Source organism: Belonocnema kinseyi, chromosome 6 (assembly GCF_010883055.1).
Source record: "Belonocnema kinseyi isolate 2016_QV_RU_SX_M_011 chromosome 6, B_treatae_v1, whole genome shotgun sequence".
NCBI classification, from domain to species: domain Eukaryota; kingdom Metazoa; phylum Arthropoda; class Insecta; order Hymenoptera; family Cynipidae; genus Belonocnema; species Belonocnema kinseyi.
The window spans coordinates 90,782,853-90,789,868 of NC_046662.1; positions in this window are offsets into that span (position 1 = coordinate 90,782,853).

Sequence of the window (7,016 nt, forward strand, 5' to 3'; positions counted from 1 at the left end):
AAAACACGTAAACTCAGAAGATGTGGACTGTGACTGCACCATATATCTAGTCGGGAGTGGTGCTGAATGAAAACAGATGATTTGGAGCGATTCGCGCGCCATGTGTTTGTCATTCTAAGGACTTATTGAACTACCCTCGTACCTATTTTTTGCGACCGAAAAAATTAGAGAATTTTTTTCAAAAATATCAAACAACACCTTTTAACTACTTCGCAGTTAATTTAAGAACATTTCAAACATTATATTTATTCACTTCCTTTTTAATTTTGCTGTGTTCCAAACGCCGAAAAACAAAAATTTATAACGTGGATAAATAAATGTACTATATACAAATTTATATTTTAAAATTTTTAGAAAAATGTAAACATGCCTGCTACTATAATTAGATGAATTTTTTTAGGATAGAAATAAGCTTGCAAGGTAGATAGCTAGGTATTATTTAATTAAATAATTAGGAAATTTTTTATAAAAATTGAACTGCGTTGTGATAGAAACCATTGGAATTGAATTATAGATACTACCTTAACTAACAGAATAGTTTATTGAGGATCAAGATTAATTCGAAAATGAGATTTTTTCTAAAACGATCGAGAAGATACAAAATCTGCAATAGGGTAAGGGCACTAATTAATGACAATAATAAAACTAATAAATTAATATATTTTTTAGCTTCATTATTTTTATATGTATACATTTAACCAATGCATTCAAATATATATCCAAATTGAAAAACATTTAATTCGTTTTTTGCACGTCAATATAATTTCAAACTTCTTTTAAATTTACAAGTTTTGACAATATTCATGTCCCGCAAAATTAGAGATGCACGTCCAGAAAATGTTCTTGGAAGTCGGCCAATATTGCTCAAATACTCTAGAAGTTTTTTCTTACAAAATTCATCTTCAAAACAAGACGTATTTAATAAATTTTTTTTGTACTATTTTGCAAAAACTTTTTGAGATACCAATCACATGAGCAGTTGCACAAATTTTAATAAAACTAAATTAGAACTTTTCGAATACTTTTGTCCCAGAAATAAATTAGGCCTTGTAAATCTCTAAAAAAAATTAATTGGGACATACATGCTATGAGCAGTTGTAAAGGTCTTGAAAAATATATAAGATGGAACTTCTCTAGTACTTTTGTCCTTATTTCGAATTTTAAACAATTTTATGAAAATAATAATCGTAATAATTTTAATTTTATCCAAATTTAAAATCCTTTGTTTTCACAAATAATTGTGTGGTATAATACAGGTCACATAATACCGGTGACATAATGCAGGTGTAAACATACTCGAATATTTTACAGAACCACCAATGATAATGAATGGTTACTTCTTCAAATTAAAAAGAACTATTTCTTTTCTTACATTTCTGGACACACCTGCGAAAGTGGAAAAAGACGGATGAATACGAGGCTCGTGCCTCTTTTATGAATAATCTTCTTTAAAAGAAGGTGCAGACCTGAAAAGTAGGTGGCTAGAAGGTTTTTAAATTTCAAACCCTTGGGGCTTCTGACAACCGATATGTATCTCTTTTTCGAGGTAATATAATTACTCGCATTCGGCAGCGACTGACGGCATTGACCAAAAGAAAAAAATTTTGAATGTAGAAAATGATGGTATGCACCCTGTTGATTTATTCTCAATTCCGTCATCACGCGCAGTTCTAAAAATTTTCTTCAGCAGGTCAGAAATATCTCCCCAATTAGAATATAAATTTTCGTCCGAAATATCGCCTCAAAATAGAAAAAAATAATAATATCAAACATAGAGAAAGAGACCTTTATTTACTTTTTTGTTTCTGCAAAGGAAAAATAGAACACACTTATTTATGCGGGCAAATGTCTTAGACAAGGACAAGGGTAAATTTCTTGATGCCAGGTCAACTAATAATTTTATTTATATCGCTTCCAGGGAAATGGACGATTTTAGAAATGTATAAATCGAACATGTGATCAGGAATTTATGAGTCTCCATTCTTTGATCGGACATAGTTTTATGCATGCAAAAATTACATATTATTCTCAGACATATGCTAGAACCGTTTTGTGTGTGCATCACATGTACATAAATATCTGCGGGGGAGGGGGGGATAACTGGTCGCAGTTCGAGAAATGAGAGAAAGTACGAAACGTGTCATCATGCGATGAACTGGGTGGGACGACGGACGACAGTCGCTAAATCATAGGGTGAGGATTCTTCCAACTTGCAATAAAACCTTCTTTTCTCCACTGTATTTATTTTTACCTGCTATCTAAATGTGATCAAAGTTGGTCTGTAGGTACTATAATGATGGTCAAAGATTTTATAGTCGAGATGACCTACGAAACATTGTAGAATCTTATAAATAACCGAAGTGACCTGGATAGAAAGAATGCTAACTAACTTTGGAAAAGTAAAATGAGGATTAAAGTCGTCAGGAATGAAGTAGTTACTAAAGAACTTTCTACTAAGTTAAATTGTATAGTTTTAATTTAAAAAGAAAGTCAAATTTAGGACATTTGAACAGGAAAACAATCAAATGTAAAATCCCTTCTTAACGTCCAATAATCAAATTGATAAAAAGAATTCCTGAAAAGAAAATGAAGAATCTAACGACCAAATTTGGACAACCACCACAAAATTTTCATATTGGAATCTGAAAAAAGGAACACTTCTCTCCCCTCCCTTTCCCCTAAAAAAGAAAAAAAGAAAAGAAAATTATTCATCCTTACTTTGTAATTCAAATATCATACTTGTCCCACACCAACGCTAAGGTAAGGTTTGTTGAACAATCTCTCTAGCAATCATTGAAAAATATCCAGGATTGCTGCAGGTCAGGAATTTTTGAAAAGTTAGGCAATGTCAGAGAAAATCTGAAATGATCAGAGAAATTTCGAAAAATTGAAGTTGAAGTATAGGAATCATCCACAAATTACGTAAAGCGCTTTTCTACCACTTTAATTCCCCCACCCACAAAATCTTACTATGATTTTATAAACTTAGAAACTAAATATACATACAAACTCTAAACATGGAAGCCTAATGAAATTAGATTTAGAAAAGAACATGTATTATTAACAAGTAAGTCTGCTCTCTAAATTTGAATCAGTAAAATAGAACTGATTGTCAGTTAAATTCTACTAATTTCTGTAGATAAAATTGAGTCACTGACAATTAGTAGAATTGTGTTGATTGGATTAGTAAAACGAAAATTACTAATTGAATCAGTTATATGTACCTGTACTAATAAAATTGATTGATCAGTTATAATTGTATTGAAGAAATCAGTTAATTTGAAAACTCAAGTCATTCTGAATCAAACAATATTACTTATATATAAAATATTATTTAAATAATGTACATATTTCAAGAAAATATATCGTATATCTAGTAGAATTTTAGATTGATATTTCTCAATCTAACAAAACAAATTTTTAATGTCATTGGGAATAATTTGTAAGTCGTTTTGTCGTGCAGCAAGAACTTTGACAAAAATATTTAAAACACGTAAAACTTTTTGTTTCAGATTTTTCAAAAATGTAAAATTTTACATTTAAGTCCAATTGAAAAATTTCACCCAGTTTCCAAATATATTGGACATACAGTGAAAACTTTTAATAAATTTTCCTAATCTGTCAGACAAATATTTATTTAATTATATAAAAGTACATATGTTGCAAGTCTTCCATCCATGTGTGAGAAACGTTGACAAACATTTCTGAAATTTGAAAAAAAAATATTTTTAAACTCTTAAAATGCTTAAAATTTTTTTATTTTCGTTGGACATATATCTGGTCAATGAACATAACCTTTATTTGAGGACCTTTAAAAAGTGCATCAATGGTTCACACGATTGAACAAATCCTTGTAAAGTTAGCGTGGCTATAAAATTCAGGTAAGCATACAGAAAAAACAGGAAAATCCGTCATCGCAACTACCCCTAAGATGCTTTAAGGGGTGATAAACTTTTAAAATGGTAAATGGTTTTGTGCATAAATATTCAATTAAAAATTACTACCTTTCACTTTTTCGATGACTTCATCATCGACGATGCCTAATGATAGCAATTCCTCGCATAATTCTTTGAAGCTGAATTTCTTAAAATTTGTCATTTTTCTATTCTCTAGTTTCCGTCGTCTAATGCCAGATAGGTATGGGTATTTTCACTTCAGATCAAGAGGCTAACTTCACTCCGTAGATAGCTGAGGGTAAATCAAGGGACCAAATGCATGGGATTTAGTTCAATCTTGCCCTATTTTGCTAATATCTCCATAAAAGATAATTGTTTCTATATAAGTGTATTTGAAAAATAGTTTATATTTTTAATTTCTATTTAATTAAATCATAAAATTATTATAATTATTATAAATTACAACGATATTACAGAAATAAAGTTTTGTACCATGCATTTGATCCATTGTTTCTCCCTCAGCTTTTAACGAAGTGAAGTTAGCTGATAGTTGAAGTGAAAATACCTCATTTGGGTGCCTTGCATTACTGCTTCAAATGTTTTAAAATTTTCAAAGTAAACTTATCTTTCATGAAAGTTCATTCACACACAGATATACACCTATTTATCACCTTCAAAAAATCATTGACGTTCAGTGATAATATGTTATCAATGAGATTCAGATGTAATAAGTTTTCTTCGCTCTCAAAATGAGACACGAATATATATGAAAAATTAAAATGTAATAGAAACAATAAAATATTTTCAAATGAAGCGTGTATGAAAATACACGGATAAAATTAATTTGTAAATTACTCTTGGTAATTGACAACATTTACATTCGAAGTGTACCGAATGAATTAGTAAAATTTCTACTAATTCAAAGTGAGAGAGTAAGGAACGTATAATTTTATAATTTTTGTATTCTTTATATCTTTGATTGAGAATTCATCTTCTGGTTAAACATTCTATTTTTTGGTAGAAAATGTTATTGTTTTGTTTAAAATTGATTAATTTGGTTAATAAGTCATTCTTTCTTGTTGAAAATTCAACTGCATTCTTGAAAATTCGTCTTACTGGGTTGAAAAACAACTTATTTGTTGAATTCAACTGTTTTTTGGTTCAAAAATAAATTACAACAGTTTAGGTTAAATTTCATCTTTCAAGTTTGAAAATGTATCTAGTGGCTTAACATTTTATTATTTGATAAAAATTGTATTTTTATGATGAAATTTTATTACACTCAATAATTTTTTTAAGAATTTATATTTTTGTAATTTAACTTTTTTGTTGAAAATTCGACTTTTTGATAAAAAAACTCACCTATTATCGTAGAAATTTCATCATTTATGGTTAAAAATGGAACTTTTTTGTGGAAAGATAATCTTTTTTCATTAAGGATTCAACTATTTTGTTGGACATTCGTATTTTTTGTCGAATGCAACTGTATTTGATATAATATAAAAATATTTTTTGGTTGAAAAATCAACTATTACATTTTAGATTAAGAGTTCATATTTAATGGTTAAAATTTCAATCTACTTGATTCAAAACAGAAGTAATTTCTTTAAAAAATTATTATTGGTTGATGATTTATAATTTTAGTTCAAAACCCTTTACTTTGAGTTGGAAATTAATTTTTTAACTGCAATTTAAAGTATTCGATGTATTTCTGCTTGAAAATGTAGCATTTCTAGTGTAAAATTCATTAATTTTATTACAAATTTGTTCATCTGGGCAGAAAACAGAGTAAGTACGCCGATATCCGGCCACGCATCAGTAGTCGTGCCAGTATTTATTTTCTCTTGACCAAATTCTTTTAATTTTGTAAAATTTCTGTCATATGGAAGAGATTAAAATTGAATAAAATTTATTATCTAACCAATTTTGACAATTTGCGAAATGTATGAACGTGTTTTTTTACAAGTCTTTTCAAAAATGGTCTCCGACCTTAGAATCTTTGTCCCACCATCGGTAGATTTACCCTCGATCCTTTTTTGTAGAAAATTCATTTATGCTTTGTTAAAAATTCGACTATTTCGTTTAAGATTAATTTGTTAGGTTGAAGATTTATGATTTTAGTTAAAAATTCATTTTATTGGTTCCAAATATAACTGTCTGGTTAAAAATTAATTTGTATAACTTAAAAGCTGAACGTTTTTTTAATTGAACATTCATGAATTTGGTGGGAAAGTCATCTCTTTTGGGCTTAAAATTCAATTATTATTTTTTTGTAGAACTATCAACTATTATACACTTAGCTGAGAATTAATTTTGCTTTGTTTAAAGATTCATATTTTTGGTTGAATATGTAACTATTTTGATGAAAATGCCTTCTTTTCGGTTGAAAATAATTTCCTTCTAAGGAAACTTTACTTATTATATTTTTGGTTCGAAATGTATCTTTTTGTGTTATCAACTCAATTATTTGTTTAAAAATTTCTTCTTTTTCGGTAGATAACTAATTTTCATTGTTGAAAATTCATGTCTTTAGTTTAAAATGTAACTATTTTGTTGATGACTTGTGTTTTCTTGATTAAAAATAATTTTTTAACTTAAAATGTATCTTTTTTAATTGAAGCTTCATATATATTTCGTTAAATAATCGCCTCTTGTGGGAAAAAATTCATATCCTTGATTGAAAATTGATCTTTTTGGTTGAAAAATCCACTATATTACTAAATATTCATTCTTAGTCAAATTGTTTCTTATGTAGGATCTTTCAAGGGCCCTTATAAAATTATAATGACTGCTGTCTCTAAAAGTGTTTGAAATCAATTTAGACAAGAAAATTTGCATAATCCTGTGCAAATTGTTTTTCTGAGAAAAAAATTCTTCGAAAATTTACAAAATTTGATATCCTAAGTATTTAATTAAGTTCAACTATCGCCATACCAAAAATGAGCTTTCATTCGAAACTTGTATCAATTTCCTCTGAAAAAAATCACAAAAAATCGCACAATAATGATGTATCCCACTGAGATAGAAGGGTAGGTGGCCGAACGCTTTGTCGTGATCGCAACCCTTAATCGTTCGAGAGTCAATATCGCCACCAACGAAAATAGAGTGCCTATAAATAAC